At 38.8% G+C, this 25,240-nt stretch overlaps 1 protein-coding gene across 6 annotated transcripts in view; it reads right to left on the minus strand.

Moving 5' to 3' along the window:
• Positions 1 to 21,972: 21,972 nt before the first annotated feature.
• LOC124155744 (protein phosphatase 1 regulatory subunit 3B-B) overlaps positions 21,973 to 25,240 on the minus strand; it is a 72,505-nt gene continuing 69,237 nt past the window's right edge. For 5 of the 6 annotated variants that reach the window (XM_046529818.1, XM_046529813.1, XM_046529815.1 and 2 more), the window contains exon 5: positions 21,973 to 23,810. The gene's annotated coding sequence lies outside the window, so the exon portion shown is untranslated. The remainder of the gene's footprint in view (positions 23,811 to 25,240) is intronic. The other variant, XM_046529814.1, reaches the window with a different exon arrangement.

A 25,240-nucleotide genomic window follows, 5' to 3' on the forward strand; every position in this document is an offset into this window, starting at 1 on the left:
AAAATGACATTCCTAAAAATGCATTTTACATCATTTTGGCTCTTAAAGTTTAACTTAAAGCAGATGCAGTTGTTACATATCAAATCCAGACACGATTTTAAGATAATTTTTTTGATTTCTCAGAGGCTTTTGGGGATACATCCCCTCATCCCCCCATAGTTACTCCACTGATCGACAATAAAATAAAATCGGTGGATGAGCGCATTGCGAAGTGAATACTTTTTAGTCGTGTTAATATACATTCCAGCGGAAATATTCAAAGCGCATTAGGGAGAACGGTATGTTTTTACGAATGGAACTTGAGTCAATACGTTCACTAGCACGATAGTGCACTACCTCAAGCGGAAAGGAACGAAAATCTTCTTGATTCCAACACCTGGGCTTAATGGCTACAGAGGGATGGAATGACTCCACCGTCGTAGAAAAGCTTACCCTTTCTCACTTATAACACTCTCCGGTGGGATACACGAGTACGAATCAGAACTGCTATCAAAGAGCTGCCACCTGGGATCCAACCCGCTAATAAACGACGGCGCAGCCTGCGTCGACCACGAGCCGTGGGGCCTCGAATGGCGTGACCCGAGCGAATAAAGACTGGGAGAGAGGGCACTTGGTCTCGATTGTGTGCCTCCACAGGGAATCCAACCCGGAACCACGGGATGCAGGGCTTGAGGATTAAGTGAAGGGAAGAGAAGGCATTGATTGCATGGGGAGAAGTCTGAGCGAAGAGAGGAATGGTTCATTTATCGCGGTGGACAGCACATTCGCCTAGAGGTGGTAAATAGGGGGCAAAAATCAGGGGAAATACGGGCTGGCATGAGACCGAGTGAGTGAACTAGAAATTGCATTTTCGAAGGGCAAAAAGTTCGTTTAACTCAAGTCGAGACTCACATGCAAGAGAACGGAATGCGAATTTGATTAGTGAGCCAGGTATACATACCATTGTCGGCTGAAGTCGACGGACAACAACCTTTGAGCACGAGCGCTGTGTTCGTAATCAGGGTGAAATTAATAATGGGATGGAATTTATGGAGTTCATTAAATATGGAGCATACTCTCCCGTTTCGTCGACACACTATTAAGATGTATCACATTTAAAAATTTGATGTAGATCACTAATAAATTAACACTGGCATACATTAACGTTCTATCTGTATATTTAAGCTCATTTTTATGTATTTATGAGTAGAATTGGAGTGATATAAGGGAAAAAGTTTTTATGTATGTCACTATATGTAGGAAATAGTGATTTGAATTTTCTTCAGATTTTTCGAGGATGAAACCAATATGTGAGTTTAATCAGTAAGCAAGCTATGCGGCTTATTTTTTGCGGACCATCGGTATCTTATTTGTATTTACCCTCCCTATTTCAGCTATAGGGATGGTTGAAAAGGCTAAGCAGTTTCACTGCGACAAGTTTGTGGCCCAAAAGAAAGGACTCATTTGGCAATAACATAAAAAGTAGTTCGGTGACGACGCTGATATCTATTTTTATCATTATACTAATAAAGGTAGAGCTATAGTAATATCACATTTAGTCACGACGACACTTATGTTCTTGTATTAATCAAAAAATTTCTGAACTTAGACAGACATCCCCATGAGATACCGCGTAAAAATTTTCTTTTTCCGATGAAAATTTTCTCAGAAAATATGACATGAGAAGTTAAATTTTATATGGCCAGTCAATGAAGTATGATAATTGAGCATATTTTGGATATTTTATAAAAATAAATTTATCCGACTGTGAGAGGCGAGTTTTTGGTGGATCGGCATGTTAAATAATAAACTGATACCTGCAGTAGCATGAAATTCGCCTTGCAGGAATAAAGCTTGATGGTGTAACTGAAATTTTATATCCTATTTTTGAAAAATAAATATATTTCCGAATAATCAACTGCATTGGAATCGCATGAGAACTTATTCGGGAAAGAGATGAGTGAAGTTGTGGAAGGAAAAGGCAGGTTGGAAGAGGGTGCAAAGGGGTTCATGGAGGGGGGTGAGAGGTGCATAGGTGGATGTGCAGTGGTGTGGTCGAGGTGGGATTCCAGCACCTGATTTATCCGCCCGCACTTCGCCTGGCAACGCTCCTCAAACCCACCCAACCCAACGCGACCCTCCCGACTCCTGATTGGCTCGAGTCTCGGAATCACCTGATTCCGGGCGCGTCGGCCCTTTGGCTTGCCTGAGAGAGTTGACTTCAAAACTCACCTCTCTTCACCCAACCGACATTATCCTCCAATCCCATCACGACGCCCTCTGCTCATTAGACGTCGTCCTTACCTTTGACTGCAATCTCGCCTCCTTCGATCGAGCTCTCCAATAATTGCCACGATAAGCGCATTGGAATCGAATTCATTGCTATAAGGGGATAACTCTTCTTCTATTTGGCAGGAAGAGGCTATTTTTGGTAGAGTGGCATGCTGAATAATAAACGGAAACCTGCAGTAGCCGGAAATTCGCTTTGGAAGAATATTGCTTGACGGTGTGATTGTATACTTGTCTGGCCATTGGGAGAACATAGCTATACACCAGGCTAACAGCAACTTAATAAAGTAAAACTTAATGCATGTTTCTGAATTTTATTATTGTTTCTAACAGCGTGTGGTAGTATAATTTTTTAGTACGCGTGACGTTTTTTGGACCGTGTGGTGTGCATGTGGGAGTCCAGTTGCATGCTGCATGCTGGTGATTGATCACCCCCTGCCAAACATCCTTGAGTTGGCTCGCTGGGTATTTTGTAGATGTAGGAGTAAGCCAAATGATTATTCATGGCAAATTTTTTCCTAGGCATAAATTATTATAAAATCTTAAGTTCCCACGGTGTCTCTCTTAGCCCAGATTGAACGAAGAAGTGTTTAACATGGTGGGCGAGGAGGTGGGAGTGAGATCTTTCGGAGGGAAAAAGGAGGAAGAGGGTTTGGATGGAGCGAATACTAAGAGGGAATGGGACGCTGATAAGTGTCTTACAATTAGAGGAAATAATGTTGGGTAAGAAGAGGAATATATTAAGGAATACTACGCAAAAGTAATAGGCATAGGCTCTTATGAAAAGGAATAGGGCCTTTGGTAAATAAAGAGCAAAGTTGATCGAAAGAGAGGGGAAGTGTGATTCGTGAATGGCTTCAATTTGGTCTTCGACGGTAGAATACTTTAATAAATACGGTAAAATCACCCCTCTCAGTCTAAATTTAACGTGGAGTACCCCTTCAAATGTCAGTGCCATATAGAAACTGAAAAACACTGGAAAATTTGAAAATTCTTCCCGCAAGACAAAGTCCATTGGTTGCCACCAAAAAACGCATCCTAATACGAGTCATTGCCCTCAACTGTTTCGCGCTGAAACGCATATTGAGAAGACGGACTTAACGATTCGTCAGGGAAGAATTCTCGGGTGGAAAGCAATTTAAACAATTTTGTCAAACAAACAGCTGTTTGCTCGCCTCAGAACTGCGTTCACGACAGATGACGTTTTACGGCCGACTCATTTTGGTTTTTTTTCGATCGTTTGGCCGAGCCACGAGGAAACCCACACCATTCTCGCAATGCGCCCCGAATTTCCCCTCTGGCCGAAAAGGCGCGGGCAGGAAGATTATAAAGAAGAAGTCTAGGAGACGCGCGGCGTGACCGGAATTAGAATCTATTCGACTAACTTTCGAATCTCCGAGAGTTCAACGGGCGCATTACGAGGTGACAACCGTTGCCAACCTTGGAGAGCACAAGCCTCCACAACGCCACGAGTTTGGCATATCTTGACGACGGGTGGATAGACTTCAGTTCTACGCTGAATTAAGATTTGAAACAGCTAGATAGAACATACTGAAGTCTCCACTTGTGATGCTGACGGCAGAACGAACCAATTTTACTGGGAAACAAACCACAATCAGGCTCTTCACTAGAATTCATATTCAAGATGATATAATATATCGTATCCATAACTTTTCAATCCAATTCCTGGCGAGTTAAAACAGTCTATTGTAAAAAAAAATCGAAATAAATGGATTGTTATGTGCTCATCGATGCCGAGAATATTTATGAAAACCGCTTAAAAAGTCAGAGAAGTTGCAAAAAGGTCGAGATTCTATAGGATGAACAGGGGGCATCTCTGTGTAGTCTCCATTCATTTCCCTTCCATGCAATACATGATCTATCTCTCTCATTTAATCCAGCTATTTTCATTCCGCACTTCCCCAACAGTCTAATCTCCACCATACTCATAGTATTCAGCAATCTCTTGCTCCTTAGAGCAAGCTCCATTCACACAAGCATCCATTTCTTTCCCTGCGGCCCAATCGTGCATTTTCGATTCTCTATAAGCCATTAGCTCAACTGAAAAAAAATTAATGTAAGCTGCCTAGAGAGCGCACTCTAATATATGCACAAGTGCTTAACTCACTCAACATATTTCCACTTATTAAGGTTCTCATTAATAGTTTAAAAAATATCAAATGGGGTGTGCTCTCCATAGTTTCAAATTAACTCCAGGCAGTGGTTCTATATCCCGATACCAGTCAAAATTAAAAGGTTCAAAAGAAATTTATTTACACGTATTTATATATTTATTTTCAACACTTCGAAAACAGCACTAAATAGCCTTTACATCGAGTGGTTTACAACAATTGACATAGGGCTAACACAAACAACCTTGCCCAGGGTAGGGGTCATATACTCAGGCGGGAGTCGAACCCGCGACCTTCACTAAGGCGTAAGGCATGCCAGGACTATACCCCGCCAACGCCGAAACAGGCTTGTTTATGAGACTAAATTGCGAATTGTTTTTAATCTTACAATTTTATTCGATTTCGGAGGGTATTAGAGAACGAAAAAAAATGCTATTTTCAACCGAGCTCATAAGAATATTCATTTTATGATTCCTGCTAAAGTGATTGCGTGTAATAGGCATCACAATCTAATTTTGGTGTATGCTTTCAAATTTCGATTGACTTACTACGATTGAGAAATGAGAACAAGGAGGAAGCCGAAGATGGAAAACTGCGGGTCAAAAAAATCTAGGTATCCGCTATATCGCAATGAGCATCCCATTAGCATCAAGCTAAATTTATTTAATTATGGAGTGCGGGACATTCTGGCGGAAGAAAAACGATATCAGAATAGGACAAACATCCCGTAAGCACTGAACGGTGAAAGAACTTTGAAAATAAAAAGCTTGCGAGTCAAATAACACAATTTACCTTGGAATCAGCACATGAATTCTTTTCATTAACGCTATTTTTTACCTGTTGCACGAACTAACCCAGCATTATTTCAGTACTTATCATACTTTCGTTCGACTGTACGCACTACTTTCAAGCCCTCTATGATCTACATATTATCTCTCCAATATTATTCCCGGTGCCATTAAAATAAAATTGTGATAATTAAAGGTGAGTTAAAAATTCGACCAGAACTGTAATTTTTTGTCCATTTCACTCCCTCATTTAACAGTCTTATGCAGATCAAATAATTTGGAGTAAAAAAAATAAATCCACCAAAAAATTATTCGTTTGTGTCGTTTGATGAGGGATCGTCCTTCCTCATTTTAGTTATTTCTTCTTCTTCCATTCAAATTTTATTAGAAGCGTTTAATTTTTTGCCTTCAATTAACGGGAAAGTTAATGGAATTACCAAAAGTAGAAGATTCGAATGAAACAACTGAATGGTAAATTTCACTGTCAATAGAATACTCTATTATATTTATATACCTCCATATGGTGTTCCATCACGCGTGGACATGCAAGCTTAAGTACTTATCGCGAAAAGAATCCCTCGAAAACTTTGTTCTAAATGGGTGGCAGATAAACATGGAGCCTAGGAGGATGAGGTAGGAGCTTTAGCACCCGCCCCAATGTTTTTTCTGCTTTATAAAAAACATCGTGCGCCATCGAATGAACACGTGAACACATAATAAACATAAACTACCGTACGATAGTTATACTATATTTTTTTGCATTTATGAATGCATGCTTCGATGCTACATAAAATTTTCAAAAGGGGTTTAAGTGCCAATGGAAATAGTTAAATTTCAGCACAAAGCGGGAAGAATTTCATTGCACTTCCTCTCTGAATTAAATGTTTCCTTTTACCTTCGCCTGATTATGGCCATCAAATATTTTCGCAGTGGAAGAATACGATAGATCAACCATAGATATTTGAATAAATGTGTGAAAAAAAACTTGTAAAAAAATATAAGATAAACGTTGACGGAGCGAAACCGCTTCTGGGAGAGGAAAGAAATTTTAGAAAGTCTGTCCCGTTGTCGCGGAGTCGTCGTTGGATTCCGTGATTACACGCCTACAGTCATTCCGTACAGGATCTGAGGGAAGCAGTCGGAGGTACACACACGAACATATTCGTTTCGTGAAGTAGGTATGCCATGCAGACCTTCAGGGTGGGAACGTGAGAGCAAGGTAGGCATTTTCCATGGAGCGTGACTTCTAATATTCCATCCTCATGCATGAGCCGTGGCGGAGGACGTCTGCCTCCGAATTTCACGCAAACTCGCGCATCGGGCAAAGTCCTAAATTTCTTCTCCTCCTCCAAAAACCTGTAGGGGGGCACCCGTCCCAACCTCTTTTGAAAACAACTTTCCGGAGGCGCCACCCCGATCGGGACGCCACGTTCGGCGACCCCAGGAACCACGGGCGCGGCGCCCTCACGGCCTGGCGGCGGCGCGGCGTCTCCTCTCCCCGCTCTCAGCGACTTTCATCTGTTCGTATACCTTTGTTTGACAGATTGAGTGGGTTTTGTGGGCTGGGGGACTTAAGAGGTAGAAAGCAGTAGGACAGGGGTCGGTAACCCACGAGTCGGAAGAGGCACAAAAGGAAATTTAATGTGGACCCCACGACTAATTGTTATCAATTATTGTGGACGCCGAGGAAGGAGGATGTACGATAGTGAAAAACGAACTAAGAAGGGATGCTGGGTATGCGGGAATGGCAGGGCCAGATTTTAGGATGTGGGTGGCCCGGGGCCCATTTTGATGGGAGGCCCACTGTTTCAAGGCGTTGCAATTTGTAACGTAATAACAGGAAATGCAAGCAACACAATTTTCCGCGATGGATAGGAGGGTGGCCCAAGACCCGGGCACCTTGCACCCTCCCCTTTGATCCGCCCCTAGGGTATGGGGAGGAAGATAATAGGATTTATGGATAATTCGTCGTCTCTAGCGTACCTTCATGGAATCGGCTTCACATAATGAAATGTAAGAAATCATATAATTTTACATATAAATACACGATTCTACAGGTTCGACGTGGGACGTCATCATCCCCACGTCACGTGGCGCGTCACCAGATAATGACGTGCCATTCCGAAACCTGGGTCGTTCAATATTAAATGTGTATGGAATAATACAGTTTTTTTACTTTTCATTAGTTTTTATGGACTGATGAAATTCGTGGTCCAATGTCTGCTGCTTCATTAAAGAGAGAAATATACGTGGGATATGGGACGGGCAAGATTGGCCGCATTGAGGCTGGTACATTGATATCCACTTTATCATCATCATCATCACTGGTCAACAATCCTAAGATTGGGTTTACGCAGCTCTCCACTCATTTCTCCTATCGGCTAATCTGTTCACACCTACGCATTTCTTCTATTTCACATCCTTCTTTACTTGTTTCATATATTTCAGTCGAGGTCTTCCTTTTCCGTTCTTGCCTTCCACTTGTCCCTCGACGATTGTCTTCATCAGGCCATCGTGTCTCAATATTTTGCCTATAAGATTGTTCCGTCTTCTTGTTGATATCCACTTAGATAGAGCTATTCCTGTGGATTAGTCTGGAGAGAGCTTTACCCACACCTATTTAAATCAACTTTTAGTTAAATCACTTGGTGTGAGCGAAATTTCCTAATAGGTGGAACAATTGTTATGATATAGGTATGCTATGATTCCCCAATCGCTCTACAACGTTGATACCCTACTCACTCACCCACCGTTTCAAGCTCAGGGTTTGTATGCAGAGCGGTCTGGGGTGAATGGTGGCCCTCGGCTGGGGCTTGTGATTGGGCCCTCATCCGGAAAATTTTAGGCAATTCCAAGTACGGAGATGGATTTATACGCTATTCTGACTCTTAAAAACTAAATAAAAGTTAATAAAAATAGCAATTTCGTTCGAAAAAATACTGTAACAAGTGAGAATTTCACAGCTTAAAACTTTAACTATAAAAATCTAAAATGAAACTCCAAAAGAAGCTTTTAGAATAAGCCTTTCAAAAAAGAATCAGGTTCTCTTTATTCTTCTGATTCCTTTATTGTATTTATTTTTATGTGACCATTCTTCACAGACTATGTTGTGAAAAATGCAAATTAGTGGAAACTTGGAATTTTATAATTGCAAAAAAACTTTGGTTCAAGTAATCTGAGTCTTTCTTAATTACACCTTTTATTCACACTTGAGGATGGACGCGAGCGTTGTGGGGGCCCCATAAGCTCAGGGCCCTCGGCGATCGCCGACCAGCCGACTTGGCCAGACCGCCGCACCCCTGGGCTAGGCATGGACAAAAAATACCGGTATTCGGTAGTACTGAGTACTATTTTTTTCTACTTCGGTAGTACCGGCCAGTATTTTTTTAGCGGTACTACCGGAGTACCGGTACTAGAAATACCGGTATTTCGACGGCGCTGCCATCTTATGTGTTATCAATCAACTACCTACCCAACTACTTAAACAATTGAGTGTTGATAATATATAAGAACCCTACATGTAGGGTTCTTGATAATGTATCAAGCGAAGTAGGTCATTTCCAAGAAATAAACATCAATTTACAAATGGCATTCAGCAAGAAGTGTTTATTTAATTAACGCCAAGGATATTTCTCAAGAAGTCATAACAAGAGATAAGAAAATGTAGATGCAGACTTATGCAATAAGTGCACAACTTGTATTTTAGCACACTAAAAATAGTACCATCTGTTTATTTTAATTTAAATTGATGGTATAAGCACTAATACAGTTGATCAACGTAGGAAGAAACTGAAAATAGCGATGCTATCATGATATAGGCATTTCCATCAAGTTAAAGCTTGTTTACAATAGTCATCAACTTTTTTAATGTATTAACAATGTTCATCCGTTTCTCGTTTTTTTACATACAACTAATTAATTGCACCACCAAAAGAACAAATTAATTTTGCTTCTTAATTATTAAGATGTGCCCTCCTTCCTTTGTTCCTTTCTTGTTTTCTCATCATTTTACGGTACTTTTACAAAAGTGTGAGTTCGATACGAGTGTTATCATTATTGATATAGAAGATGTTTATTTACTCAAATAAGGCAAGAAAAGTCAAAGTTATCGAACTCCACATATGTATTTCTTTCTCTGAAATAAATGGAACAGCGACCTACACGTCAAATTTTATTCGATTGCAGTATTTTAGGCATAACTAGCACCGATTCTTGCTGTGTGAAATCATAAAATTAAATGTCTTAATATTAGAGGAGCTTTTTCTAGGTAATCTCAGACTGATAACGTAAGCTCTGTGAATAAGAAGACTTTTCATTATAAGTTCTCGGTAGATGACGTTCTAATGTTGATCTCGACTCTCGAATGCGAAAAAAACGTGTGGCTTTAGGAAATAATTCATCTGATAAAGTTCCCGAGAGAACTTCACACTTGATATACGCCAGGAAAACACCAAAATTTAATGATATGCACCAAAATCATTGCCTTTAAAAACTTTATCGCTATCATTCTTCTCACTGTTTTAGAATCTAGCCTCCCATGTATTTTTCAGATAAATTTTCGTAAAAAAATCCAGTTAATGATTTTTTTCAGTGCATTCCTTCTGTATGTTACGCCAATTTGCCGAAATGCCGGACAATTAGGGTAAGACAAGCGTTAAATTTCAACTTATTAACATATTTTATCAATTATGAAAGTACCGGTATTTTTTCGCCGGTACTACCGGTAGAGTACTATTATTGCTTTTTAATACTCATCACAAAAATACCGGTACTTTTTCAAGTACTGCCCATGCCTACCCTGGGCATATGTGAAGCGAGAGTAAGTCACTAATGTCTGCATTTCACTCATTTATGGTAAGACCAATATCTTTCCGCGGGCCACCTCACACTTCGAGGATTTTATGTGAGTGTGTCCAAAATTTTCATCCGGAGATTTTAACCCGAACTCTTCGAACTGCTGTTGAAAGCCCTTCCCACTCAGCTAAAAAATGTATCCTTTCCCGATTCATGGCAGCTGAGGGTCCAGGAAAAAGAAGCCAAAAATCGTAGGAAGCATGGCACGGAGGAAAATTTCAGGGAGAAGGAAAATTTCCGAAGGTGTATACATACATAAAATGTCTATTCGGTGTCTGAAATTCGCGACAGACATGAAAGCAATAGAGTATGTAATGAACAAATCTGGTTGGGTAGCGCATTTGAACCGCGGTATTTTAGGTACAACACTTGGTCACGTAGGAGAATGGAGGAGAGGAGATAGACGGAGATAATGACAAAATAAGAATGTACGCTTGGAATAGGTTCAACAGATTTAGGCTTCAATTGGTGGAAGTTAGGCATATTTAAATAAATAAAACATCGTGGCACTTTTCCACAAAATTTTTTACTGCGTACTACGCGTTTCGGCTCACAGAGCCATCATCTGGTGTCTTGTACCAGATGATGGCTTAGTGAGCCAAAACGCGTTGTACGCAGTAAAACATTTTGTGGAAAAGTGCTACGATATTTTATTTATTTAAATATGTACGGTTGGTATATTGGTAAATAGGAGGAAGAGACAGTAGGGTGACACCAAATAAAACCGGAGTTGGAGAGTGAATTTAAACCGCGAAGATTAGGAAATTAGTGTTCAACAGTCGGTAAATGAGGAGGATGGTGGAGTAGATATGGAGGGAGAGGATAAGAACCTACAATGGATGTAAGTTTTGGAATGGATTCTGGGTAAGCGTGGAGAAGGAGGAAGAGTGTAGCATTGATCGATGAAATAAAGGGAAATATCCACAATGCTGGGTAAAAGGAAAAAATTCGGGGATCGGGTTGGTGTGGTGGTTAGAGTGTTGGATTCCCACCCCGTGGGCTCGGGTTCAAATCCCGGCGTTGGCAGAGAATTTTCAGACACTGCCCGATCCCTGCCTGAAAGTTGTGAGGAGGACATTTCAAGCACAGCACTCCGTCCGTCGGATGGGACGTTAAGCCGTGGTCCCCTGGGCGCCTTTCGTGAAGAGCAGGCTAAATCCAACGCCGGGTTTCTCTCCACCCTTCCTTACCTACCCTTGCCTCATGGCGCAAATGGTCGGTCCCCTCCTCCAAATAACATACCATACCAGGAAAAAATTCAATATGGGAATGAGAGCTGACGGATATAATAGGTAAAATTGGCATTTTGTACTCCCTGTAAATTTACCTTAATCCGTAAAATGCCTTAAATAATATATCGAAATTAAGTACCCATTCTAACGATTGAGGAATGTTTGCAAGAAGCATTTTACAAATTACCCTTGTTGGTTTCTTTTTCTACTCTGAACTTCTTCCCGATCGCACATCATTATATAATGGCATAGTTTTCGGTGCATTACACTTCATTCAATCACCGAGTCTTGCTCTCTTCCTCCCCCTACCTCGGTCACCTAACATCATTCCCTTTATCTCGGTTTTCAGCATCCCCTCTCGAGAGCCCACCTTTTATGCACCGTAGAGTGCAACGCAACTTCATCATATTTTTCGGCACAAGTTTACGCAAACGTGTAGTAATAAATATTAAGCAACGAGAAGTTTTTGGAATTTTAAGATAACAAAAATGAAAAATCCAATTTTTGTCACTAACCGACCCAGTCTCCAGCACAACTATGCAAGCATCTGATGCTATGATGGATTGGTTCGTTTTAAAAAAGTACCTGAGGGTGCAATAACGACATAGTAACGGTCCACACAATATTTATTCAACCCAACCGACACTTACTGTGTCATTCTCAAGGAAACGACTCCTCAGACTGAATGCAGCGAAACCTAAAACATTTCGTTATGAATAACTCGTTGTTGTGTTCTTGACCTATTTCTTTTATTATTCAGGTTGAGCTATGGATTGTTGGTCAATTAAAAAAATAACCTGCTTACCAACCCAACGGTGGATGGCGATATCTGGTGGAACTGTGTAACATGAAACATGATCACAGATACATTAATATTGTATGCTCCACCAAATTTTTATTAGTCTGACCCAGGTTTTGACAATGAACACTACGTCATTCTCAAAGGGAGACAGTGTCAATACCTGGGTCAGATCAATTCAAAATTTGTGGACCATACAATATAAATGTATGTGTGATTATGTTTCATCACTTGTTAAGAGTATAGATGAATACGGTAAGAATAAAAACATGACCCCATGATTGCTATAACACGCTGTTTGGTTACTGGTAAAGAAATGTTAGTGTGCACTTAATGAGTGACACAAATAAATCATCAAGCGAGCGATAGAGGAGAGAGAGATGTGTATGTAGAGTGGGGGAGTAAAGAGAGGTATGATGGCGGAAAGTAGGAGGGTTGGATTCGCGGAGGAGGGTGAGTGCAGTGTTTGTTGGTGGGATGGGTAAGAGTACAGAGGACGGAAGGGCAAGCAAGGGCGAATGCGAAGAGGCGCAGAGAGAGGGGAGGAGAGCGGTGGGAACGAACACTCGCTCAGATGGGGGTGAAACGTGCAGCTCATCGGCATATTTAAACGAAAAAGAGAGTGCCAGCTTGCAAGCAGGTTCGAATTTCTCGCGAATTTTTTCCCCTTTTTATTTCGTTCTTTATTGATAAAATGCATTCTTTTGTTTGTCTTCGCCGTGAGGGCCGTGGTATTCAGCACAAGAGGATCGCCATAATTGATAAAAAGGAACAAATAGGAGGCATTTTCCTTTTAGTTCCAACAACTTTAAGGGAATGATTCGTTAAAAAAAATACTTTTAGGCTTTCTTGTAAAATTGATATACTGATATAGGGAATAGTCTGTAAAAAATACTGTATTTCGAATCTTCTGCGCACGTCCTGAGATCATTATTTGTGAGACATAGCCTTTTTAATTTATTCAAAACAACTTAAAAAAAAACTAACAAAGGCATCAAAAAATTATTGGGGAAATAATATGGCTAAGAATTTAATGTTCCCCATCTGAGATGACATTCTCTAAGAATTGTCTTCACCTAAGAAAATATCTTTCACCTCATTACACCTTCGTATGACTTCTGTAGAAGTATATAAGCACTGACTGTTAGGTAAGAAAATTTTAAAATGGTTGGATTGATTATTCAATGAAAGAATTGATAGATAATTCATATTCGTTTGTATTTATTGCTGCACTAAAAAGTAACATTGTAAAAATTCACAGACAAATTCGAAGATGCATGGAAAATATGGATTCAAATCGTGTATAAGTCAAATGATTATTTGCAGCGGATTTCTTTTTTTACGTTAAAAAATTGATATTTTTCAATTAATTTTGCATTTTTTTGCAAATTTAAGTTGCGTTTTAATCGTTTTTCTGGAATGAGGTGTAGTTTTATATCGATATAGATATAAGGATTTGGATCTATTTCCGAAAAAAAAACTCAGAAAAAATGGGTATGCGTGTCATTTCATGTAGGAAATGATAACTTGAAAATAAAGTAAAAATAAAGTTATTTCCAGCCAAAAGCAGTGATTCGAAGAAATTATATTTAGTGCCGCATCTGACTTTTTTTTTAGTCGGGAGAACTAACCTAAATTCTTCCCAATTCGTATCCGCTTGTTCGTCATGCATTCTGGATTTAATTAGCTTAAAGGTCCACTCACGCATTCAAGAAATGGAAAACAAAGTCCTAACCTTCTCTCAAAATTTATGGATGGACGGTTCGGACTTTCACAGTCAGCGATCAATTTCTCCTCCTTTCACCCCAAAAATAAAAATCTCCCACACTGAAAGGGTGCGAGCCATGAAACATGGTTACCGCCACCAGGCAAGTTAACTCCGCAATCATGAGTGATGGCGAAGAATCCGAGCAATTTCGTGCAGTATTTGACCCTATTTTCAAAGAGAAGAGATTTACAACTAACCTCAAGAATGAAGTTTTTTTATTGCAGTAAATTGTAAACATTTTTCACCTTTTTATCCGCAAGTCCATCTGAAACATGTCGAATTACGTGTGAAATACAGAACTTCATTAACTATAGAGCGTTTAATTGTACCCTTTAATTTCACTTTTGTTGCATTCTGGTTTATTTAAAATGTATAAAAGATATTGTATGAATTTCAATTGAATGAATGTAAAATTTAATATAAAAGAACAGCCTTTCAAATAAAATTAGAAAAAATATAATATAATTCATATTTAGATCAAAAAGTTTATTTCTTTCCCGAACAAACAAGTACATGTATTTATTTATCATCATCGTTCATGAAATTGAACATTTTCTAATTTCCCTCAATATTTAATTTTTATCTCAAGGTATAAAGTTCTAAAAATATTTAAATTGCAGTTGTTTTTGCAAATATTTAGTACTTAAGCGCCTGGCGTAGAAAATAACTTTCAACCATTAGGATTGAAGCAACAATGACTTATTGATCACAAATACTCCAAGTAGGACTAAAACTTGCGGAAACAGCCATGGTGGTCGGAAATAATTATGATTTCCAGGCAGTACCTATCTCCAAATTAAGTTGTATAAAAGAGGGTTGAATAGGTGTTAAGAACTCCGCGCACTGCTTCATGGAGCTCTAGGTGTTGCAAAGCGGTTTCATGGCCAGGAATTCCACAGCGACCCTACGAAGCGTGAAAGACGAGATGCTCAGACGAGTTGCTTGTCGTCGAGGGATTGTTTCAGCACTTTTTTGCCAGGGATAGAGCGGCACCTTCGCGGAATTCCAGTATTATCGCTAGTTCGGTCGGCATATGACTCTCTCTCACAAGTTTAGGTAGTGCGAGAAGAAATCATTATTTTCATTAGGTATTCTGGTTTTAAAGTATTCTCATAAAGAAACGAAACGCTTATATTGGCTAATGCACCCAAAATATTGTACTTGTACTCTTTTTTTACCACACGGCTCTAGAATTCCTCTTCATTAATATTCCTCTTCTTTATTAAGAGTAGTTTCCTTCATCAAAGAAAACGAAAGGCATTGACTGCTATTAGTTACTCAACATTAGTGCATTCATAATATACAAATTATTTGATATTAGATATCCCAGTTAAGACGAATGTCAATGGCCAATTTTAACCATAAACTCATTTGAAAAAGGCCAGATTGGCGGCGAATCGATGCCACTCCACATAACGTCACAGGAACCTACATGCTACACGAGTAGTCAGGAGTTTTACATCGTCTGAGATTACCAATGCATGCATGTGGCACAGAGCTCAGGGAAACATTTCTTAATAATCACCTATTAAAATTGCCTATGGTCGGAAAGTTTCTTCCGTTTGACAGGGCATTAATAAACCTTATTTAAGCCAAGCGCTACGTGATAGGAGCTTGCATCGTATCGGTGCTAATAGCCTCGCACCAAGGTGGCCTCATATGGCGGCAGTTGGAACCAGAATGACGTCACACGGGCTTTTCCCAGCATTCATACTTAGCCATCGCGTTGTCGCGCGCTTAAAAATTTTCACTTTTCATGTAATCGCAAAAAATAGATATCGTCATTCAAAAATCTAAATGCGTGAAATTCGTATTCCAGGAGTAATAATCGTTCGATATAGGCAAAAATATAGGAAACCACCCTATTCATAATATGGTAATTCTAGGCTTGATACACGGAATTCCTCCATTCCTCCCCTTCCCAAGCAAGTTCCTTGTTTCCTGCCGTTTTTTTTCTTGTCTCCTTCATTACTCATTACTTGGTTTTCCTCGTTGGACTTTTCCTTCAGTATTTCCCTCAATTACGTTTCTCACCCAATAAATGTGTTTCACGATATGGCCAATCCGATATGACCGTATCATTCTTGGAAGCTCCATCGTTCCTCTTCTTCCTCATCTTTGGTACCTCGCATTATCATTAACACAAACCCCGCTCTTCTCGTTTTCAAAAGATTTTGCCCTTACAGCAACTTTCAGTATCCTCTATCTACTAAATACTCTCTCTATCCACACATTTTGCCTGCTCTTTCTCTCACTAAGCGATTCCTTCTCCTAACTCCGTGGTATTTTAATACAAGACACCTTCGCGATCCTTTTTCATACCCAAAAGTATAAAAATCTACCTTGAGATAAGTATAAAATTTCTTTCACCCCAAATCTTGGAAAAGCCTATTGAATAAAAGGAGAAGCGAAGAGTTCTTCCATCGATAGTAGGGAAATAGGGTAGGAAATAGTAGGGATAAACAAGCTCAGGATGAAGTTTTTTGTTAATCAATGAAGGAGTAAATGGTGAAAGTTAAGGCGTCCTGATGTCTGCAAAATAAAAATTCAGTCAGAACCGGCTTATTCATTCCTGAATCACCCCTATTACCCAGCAGGAAGGTACCATGAAGTTCACTATTTTATCGACTTTATTTCGACGGGGTGGCAGTCTTCCTTGACCAGATTGATGTACGGATTGAAATCATTCAGTCTGTCGTTTTAAAGTGGCATCAGCATCGCCACCGTTACGGCATTAGTCTTCAAGACTAATCACAAATGCACTTTAGAGCTTTTATCCAATGTCAATATAGTTGCATTTCGTACGGTTCATTTTTTCATTTGCATTCGATTTGATTTCTGAAATGGATTGACATCACATATTTAATATCCCACGTTCCTTGTATCAATTGAATTATTCTTTTGGTAGTAAAGCCTCCACGAAATTGAACCTGCAATGAACTTAAAATGATCCATTTTTTAGCACGCGAGTGTGTTAATTAGACTATCGCTCCCACACTCACGAGCTATATTCCTACTCAGATCACCAGTATTCAGCAATTTACTCCTATCTTAAGGCCGGTTTGTGGAAAGAATTGCCGATAAATTTAGTGCGGGGAGCATGCTCGTGTTGAAGCACAAAAATGCTACCTATTGTGAGGAATGTTGAGGATTTGTACCGATTGATTCAATATTTTAAAAATTACATTAATTCCGTCCTAATGCTTTTTAATCTTACCCTGTACTTGATTGTGATTTCTTCGAGAATCGAGAGATTTCCCGGCAAATAACGGAAGATATTCCGCGGAGAAACGGAAGGAAATAGTTAGCAGGAAAAGAGGTCGTCGTGCCTTGGGGCAGCGCTCGTATTTTTGGCCCCGAAAAAGTTTTACGGACGCCGCGCTTTAAATTTCTGCGGGCGCGAAGAATTTTTTTTATGGGGACCGAGAATAATGCGACAGATATGACGACCGGAGACAAGAACGAAACCGATAATCTAGGGCAAGAGGGGACTTCAAAGGAGAAGGGGGGGGGGGAGATGGTGCGAAATATATATTTTGGTGACCCGGAGGGGAAGGGATAAAAGGTCGGTTCACGCTGAACATTAGAGTTTTTAGAACGTAAGACAAGATGCTTGAACTAGGGCATGCGACGTAGATAAGGGAGAGAGACTTCACAACGAACCTCAGGAACATTGTGGAAGGAATAACTCTTATTTAACTCTGTAACCTCATCGTTCTACTTACTGCCATGGGTTGACCAATCGCAAAAAAGAGTAATTCTTTCTTCTGGGTGAGCAATCAAAAACCAGCTTTCTGGTTACATAAGTTTCCAGCGATCAAAAAATAATAGGTACATTGATAAAAAAAAACCATTTTGAAAGTCTGAGTTCTTGATAACGACAGAAAATATACCAGAGATTGGATGTTTATATCGTCTTGTGCAAAGAAACGCAAAAAAGTGGCAGATTACTGTGAAAACGAAATACAATGCAGTAAAACAACGGAAGATAGCTTTTAATACTATGAGCATTTAGTTTCCAAATTAACGTTGATACAGAGATTGTTCATAAACTGGAATAAAATATCCTCAAGGAAGCCTTGTAAAATGTAGGTGTACATTGACTTAATTAGTAAAAATAACCTAACGAAAACTGAATATAATCCACTATATATTGTAATATTATACGGATACCATGCACTAAAAATTGTTTTCGAACTGATTTAAGTGATAGCTTCATTATTGAAGAAAATCGTTGTAATCATCATTATTTTATAAAAAATCTTTGTATTTATGCTGCATACTGTAAGCGAATTTGAAGCCGCAAACGGAATCTATTAATTAAGAATAGAATGATCTTGATGAAAAATTGATAAACCTAGAATGCTAGAGGCTAATTAGAATTTTAGTGACTTTAGACAAGAGTAGCCAAATGCCAAATTAAACTAGGAATAAAATATCCTGCTTCGATACTTTTTTTTGCATAAGTAACTTAGGCACTCAAAAAGCCATGTGAGGTTACATTTTCATTTTAAATGGAATTAGGATATAAATTTCTAAATTCAGAATATAAATACCTCCAGACGACCTAGGTGAGTGCATAAATTCTTTCTTTAAAATTTAGGAACACTCAACATATCGCAAGATGAATCTGCGTTACTTCATCTTCTGATGTAAAGCGACACTCACTTTGGAGCCAGTCGCGGGAGGAGAAGGATAAGCACAAATATGGAAGATCGGAGTGGGGGCAGAGATATATTCAAGGGGTGGGGAGAGCAGTAGCGGATACAGAAAAAACTCGAAGGGGAGAGGGCGCAAAAGATATCTTGAGTTACCTTTACTTTTATCCTGATAAAAAATAATCAAGTCACATGTAGAGTTTAAGAAAATTTTAGTTAAATTTATTGCATACAAGGCAATGCCATATTATAACATAAAAAAGTTATAATTGTAGTTCTGCAATATTTGGCAATACGGGTGGGCCCGCAAGGGGGGGGCGCGACCCCTGCGCCCCCCATCTGTATCCGCCACTGGGGGAGAGACGTGTTGAACTGAGATGTGCTGGATGAAAGAACAAGTCCGAATTCCAATACAAGTTCACCACCTCAGTATATACTAACTCATGTACATTTTCGGGGCGTATTTGCATAACGTAACGTACTTGCTGACAATCGAAGGGATTATATACAGGGTGTTTCAGGAAGCATCTACAATGCCTCAGAAGGTGGTAGGGGTGACAATTTCAAACATTCTTTTGTCCACAACCATGGAGTCGCAACTCCTTAGTGACTGAGATCTGGCAACGGAAACATTTTGTTGGATGCACTTAGCCGTTGCCATGAAAATACTGAATAACGTAATGTGCAGTGATTGAAGGATATATGAAACTTGTGGTGATTGTTTTTGAGATATTTTCATTCATTTTATGCTGTCCACAGAGAGAATGGTATCCTAGCTATACAAGGACTCCGAATAATCGTCAGTTTTTAAATGCGTATTTTTTATGATAAAAGATTTATTTTCAGAGATAACATAAAAAATTTCATAAATAATTTTTGGAAAGATTTATTTTATTAATTGCAGTAAACTTAATTTCTCTATCGTGATTTTCACGTATGAAATGGAAACTTAAGTGATGTCATGATCGTTAAGCAGCATTCCTCAGGTTTAATTTTGTAATTTTCCCCAGTGACCGAGGCGATTATCTTCAACAATGGAAGCTTGACACAGAAGTTAGGAATTGAAGATGAATGAATTCATCGCAATGTTCTGGTTTCATTCAATAAAGACGTCCATCTCAGAGTGGAAACGATAGCTTTGAGCCAGTATCAATAGTACGATAGCGCAATCTCACCCATTTTCAGATCAATTGATTAGGTGGTGAATAAAGGGCCGCTCCCTCTACCCCGTTATGCATAAAATTTTGAAAACTTTGAAAACATGGTCATTTTTTAGGCGGATCTCAAATGAAAGGTTTTATTCCACTATTTTAACCAATAATGATGAAAAGTAATTGATTTATAATTAAAAGCCGCCTGTCTGGACTTATCGGACGCTAGTCACTTTACCGCTGGGAGGTATTGAATACCACTTGAACCGATCTTCCAAAAACAGGGAACTTAATCTACCCCAGTAAGAAGATAGATATCATGGTTTCAATTTGGGTCCCTGAAAAATTCCCGAGTCATAAAAATAATGCTTGAAGCAAGGTCAGCTGACGAAAGTTGTTGGAGATAATTCCTTTTAGCAAAATATAAACCCGAAAAAAACTACCAGCATATCATTTAGTCCACTAACTTTCTCCATTCTTCACAAGAATATTGAATTTTGAGGTTACAACGTTATCTTTATTTTTATGACTGATACGCTACCAGATTGATTACTTTTTCATTCCACTCTGATATTCTGACACAACTCCTTAAGCTATACAGGTGCGTTGGTCTCATGAAGTTCATGGATATGTGGCACCATTCCGTCGTGCGGTCTGAATGTAAATCTGAAATCTCCAAAAGACCGGTGCATCGTGACCAAAACTGAAGTGTTGAATAAATAGAAGAGCTCGCTTCCACGAACCAATGACCCCAGGGAGGGGGAAGTGAATATTTGGGCTCAGCCCCGTGAGAAGAGAAGGCATATATTATGGTGAAAAGTACGACTCATATTTTCGATGTGAGCAAAAGCAGGATTTTACAGTCCAAATAGAAGTATAAACATAACATGAAGTTAAACACGACAGTGAGCTCGCACAAAAAATGAAGAATTTATTTCGATCACAAAATCGAATGGCTGTCGTCATCGACGAGTTTTTATCACCGCTGATGTGGTAGTGTTTGTACTTGGTTGATTTTCATGACAGAATATTTAGCAATCTATCTCCAAAAATTAGAATATTAAAAATTTTCCTATGTTAATAAAGATTAAGAATCTTTGTTCCCATGAAGTACCACACAAACCATAGTATTGATGACTGTCAACAATCTCCTCCAAATGCTTCCTTAACACAGAGAAATATTATGACTTGAATATAAAAATACCATTTGAATAGAACCATATTCCCGACCCAAAAGTTCAATATATTTCTTTGCCCTAATGATTCAATTATGATAAAGCTCAACTACCAGGCTGAAGCCTACTCCGCAGTTACTAATGCAGTTATAGATTGGGAAAATTAGATTATTTTGCTTAATATTAACTATGAACTTCTGTCTAACTAACTATTAACTATGAACTGACGTCCGGGTTCTCATGCACACACATTTGTGCTATACTGAGTGGTTAAAACTGAGTCACCTTCAGTAGTTACTTTCATGCTCATTAAAAATATGGCAACTTTAACGTTTGGAAATAAAGAAATAAAACTTTGTAAGGTTCACTATTATTTAATTATGGGCACGACCCGGGTTTTTAAGATTCATGTAAGATCAGCCACCTGACGATGTAACCAAGTTACGAATCCCGGGTCGCGTCCATAGTGAAATAATAGTGAACCTTCAAATTTTTTTTTCTTTATTTCCAATATGGAGAGGTTTCACAAGGTAAAGCCTGAAGTTATCAGTGATATTTAACGTTTGGTCTTGAGCTAATTGGTGACCATCCTTAAGGAGAAAAATTTTCCATTTTGTTAAGAGTTTTCATAGAAAATCTAAGGGGACTGCATAGAAGAGACCCAATTCTATCCCACAGAAGGTTGATTTCTGTTGCCACTTCGGCCAAATTTTAATTTAAAATAATTTCAAAAATGTCCGCGAAGCGGTGAAAAGTGCGATGCAATCCACTTTTTTCCAGTGTTTTTCTGTATATTTTTTGTCGTTTCGAGGAAATGCATTGAAAATTAATTGATTTGAAAACCACATCATCATGTGTATAGACATCGGTCAATTCCCCAAATTATACCTTATTTCCCCGTGAAATTCGGATAAATTTATCCGGCTGCGACGCGAGTGGTGACTTCTGTAAACCCATTCAAATTCGCGGTGGTTGACAACACATTTAGACTTCAGGATCCTCTATTGCAATTTCGTGGAAAAAAAACATGGAAATTGAATGCGTTCCGTATAATTGAGGTTTTTGCACTCAGTTTACACCATTCCAAGATGCTTTGAGCAAACACAGAGGACCATGCAGGTTGGTTAAAAATACAAATAAAAGAACATTTTTAATTTTCCACTTTTCCATTTTAATGAATAAAATGATATGAACAATGATGAAAGCCCCCCTCAGAATACACTAGTAGGCATGAAGAGATGGGCGCCACGACACATTCTACGTAAAATAATTAAAGGCAATGCGTTAAAAAAATACAGATCTGCACTTTCGGCAGTGGAACAAAGAATCATTCTCCAAATACACAGAAAAAGGGAGGGATTTGTGTTTGGGGGATAACCATTGAACAATGGCAATATACATTATAATATATACAAATTTATCAAATATATACAAAAGGTTTTTCAGGATTTTTTTTCCTTTACCTCTCGGCAAGATAATGGACCACAGCATGTCCTAGTTGGCACCCGATTCGGTACAGGGGGAAACGAAACATCTCCGTCATAAACGCCTCAGGAAAACTTAACATTAAAAGCCTGGAAAGACGAGATCGGTCGGCCCACGCAGACTATGTACAAAACACGTTTCCATTTTTACCTTCCATTCACATTCATCACCTCATTCTTTCACTCCTCTCGAACAAAATGGCGGGCATATAATATGGAGTATTTTGTCGGTAACGATTGCGATTGAAGACAAAAACGGAAACAAAGAGTTTGTAAATATCATTTTCCCGTAGGAATAGAAACTAATGGGATATCCCTGGTGACGGATGTAATTGGTGGGAAATGTTTGAGCAATAAGATTAAATATATACTTTAATTAAAAAAAAAGAAAACATTTGCCAACCGGGCCACATCGAGGGTGTATATTATTATTAAGTGAGCCGGCGTCACCACTATCGACCGTTTTTTGATGCGGATAACAAACATCGTCGAGTCGGCGCCGAGCAGGACAAACAAACAAGAAACCACACGAATAACTATTATAATAATATTACGATAAAAACAGTCGTTTTTTGCCATCGACACGCGGGGCGTAACAAATGATGGGACCAAGAGTATTTCTCAACCAGCGGCCAATCATCTCTTTTTCTTTCTCCCATCCCTTAAAATTTTTTTCTTTTTTAAAATGGTATAATAATCGATTCAATATATTTTTTAAAAGCTGTCTTGTATTGAGGAACAATATTAATTCCACATAATATCAGTCCTAATTCTCATAATTCCTGGCAAAGCCGCGGTTCAATGCTAGCTCCCCCAAGTGACGACGCCTCTCACTATCACACTTATATGTACATAAATAACCACGTATCCACTCTACTCTCTTTTTAAAAAATTAACAACCATTTCAGGGAATATGACTTTCTGAATATCAAGTATAAAAAATCAGCCTTCATTCTAGCTCTTTAAAAAACCCAATGCATATATTGTTATATATCACCTAATTAAAAAAAAACACATTGAACTAAGTAGTTTTTTGTTCCTAATTTGTATGTACACGTTTCGAGATGTTTGTTTTTTTGTTCCGGTTGAAAACAAACTGAAACCAATCATTCGTTTTGTGCTGACTAGAGAATAATTAAAAGAGCAAACTTAAAAAGAACATGAGCATTTACAAATGTTTAAAGGCGATAAAAATCCGCGTACACGGATCCTTCTTCTTCTTCTTCTTCTGGATGGCGATATATATTCAGGTGTTGTTGAGTGCGGGAAAGTGGGCCCTTGCCTACGCCGGTAACCCAAAAATGAGCGGTTAGGCAGTTAGGCCGACGACGCCACCACGTTCAAATGCAGCAAACGGAATACGTCTCTCCCATTTGACGAGTTGAAAAATGCACGCCTGATCCTTCTTTTGTTTTCATCTTTTAGGATGTTGGGCTGGGCGTCGCCTTCAGGACGCGGCCTCATGTCTCCTACTTTCCCAGGTAACCGGTGGAGTCAACTGCTGAAAGGAAAGACACAAGGCGCATTAGGTTTTGATCATTTACGGAATAAAATTAATCTAACAACTATAACAACCTATGGTGACTATTGAAAGCCCTCCGTTGCGGCAACTTTGTAAGTCGTCTCTATTTCATACCTACCACCAAAAAAAATCTTTTAAATCATTTAAGACTAAACCATATGCTACAAGAAACTCAAATGTGTTATATTAAATCTAGTTCATATGACCCACAAAATGGAAAAATTAATTGAAAAGATTTCAATCAAAGAAATAACAATGAATTTTGGAAAAATAGTAGAAATCTTAAACTAGCGACCAACTGATGTAGAAGCTGCAAGTCATCCGGTATCAAAAAAGAAGCATAAGACTTCCATATGAAATATATGTGATTTTCGCGTAGTGCGATCGATCAATTAGACTATAAACTCACTGCTTCGAGTCAAATTGCCGTATTGAGTCCAGTTGGTTTGAACTGGCTCAACCATTACCAACATTGTCCAAAAAGTGACATAAAATCGTATTAACTTTAATATAAGATGGTTTCAATGAGGTATGAAAGATATTAATAGCCGTTAACCAGTCCCTAATGTTCAAAATCCAAAAACTAGTTCAATACAACGACGAATTGGACGAATTATGTTAATCAAGGGCTTCTAGTGTTTGGCCACGTCATCATTCGAGAGCCCAACGCAACTCTGCCAAGTCCACAATTGCATAAAATCAGGACCTACCATCACCCGGCTTTCATTCTGGTACGGTATTCGGGGCAAGGTGATGTATATTTGGGGTGGTGAACCAAATGTGAAACAGGGCTGGTCCCTCAGACGACGATTGTTTCAGAATGGTCCTCGAAAATTGGGGACACACTATAAACGCCCACGAAAAGGATATCACTTACGGCAAAAGCTAAAAGATCGTGAAAGCCTCACGAGCCTATGCTGAGAATTATGGACTGACTGAAATCGGATAAGTCGACACGAAGATACAATGACTTTTTTAAATTTTTGCCCGATCAATCTACAAAAAAATCGACCCATATAAACAAGATTATTCCCGCTCATGAATGAGGTATTAGGATTAAATGATAAACTCTATTATGGTAAATACATTACAATATGTATCCGTAGTCACAAAATGTGTGAGTGATAATAAAATAACGGTCATAAATTAAATTTTTCAATATTCAATTACGATCTTACAAATTACGATATATAGACCTTGAAAAATTATACCGAAAAACCAATACTACATAACACCCCGATAGAAATGGTTTAACAAAGTAGACCAAATTAACTGATTCAAAAGTAAATTTATGCATTTAATTGTGCAAATGAACCCATGTAAGTGCCAGACCAGATCCGGACCAAGCTATGAATATAAATATATGTACTTGGTCGAAAAAAACTACTCTAATAGCCAAGAAATACGCG

This window comes from Ischnura elegans, chromosome 3 (genome assembly GCF_921293095.1).
Source record: "Ischnura elegans chromosome 3, ioIscEleg1.1, whole genome shotgun sequence".
In the NCBI taxonomy this organism is placed as follows: domain Eukaryota; kingdom Metazoa; phylum Arthropoda; class Insecta; order Odonata; family Coenagrionidae; genus Ischnura; species Ischnura elegans.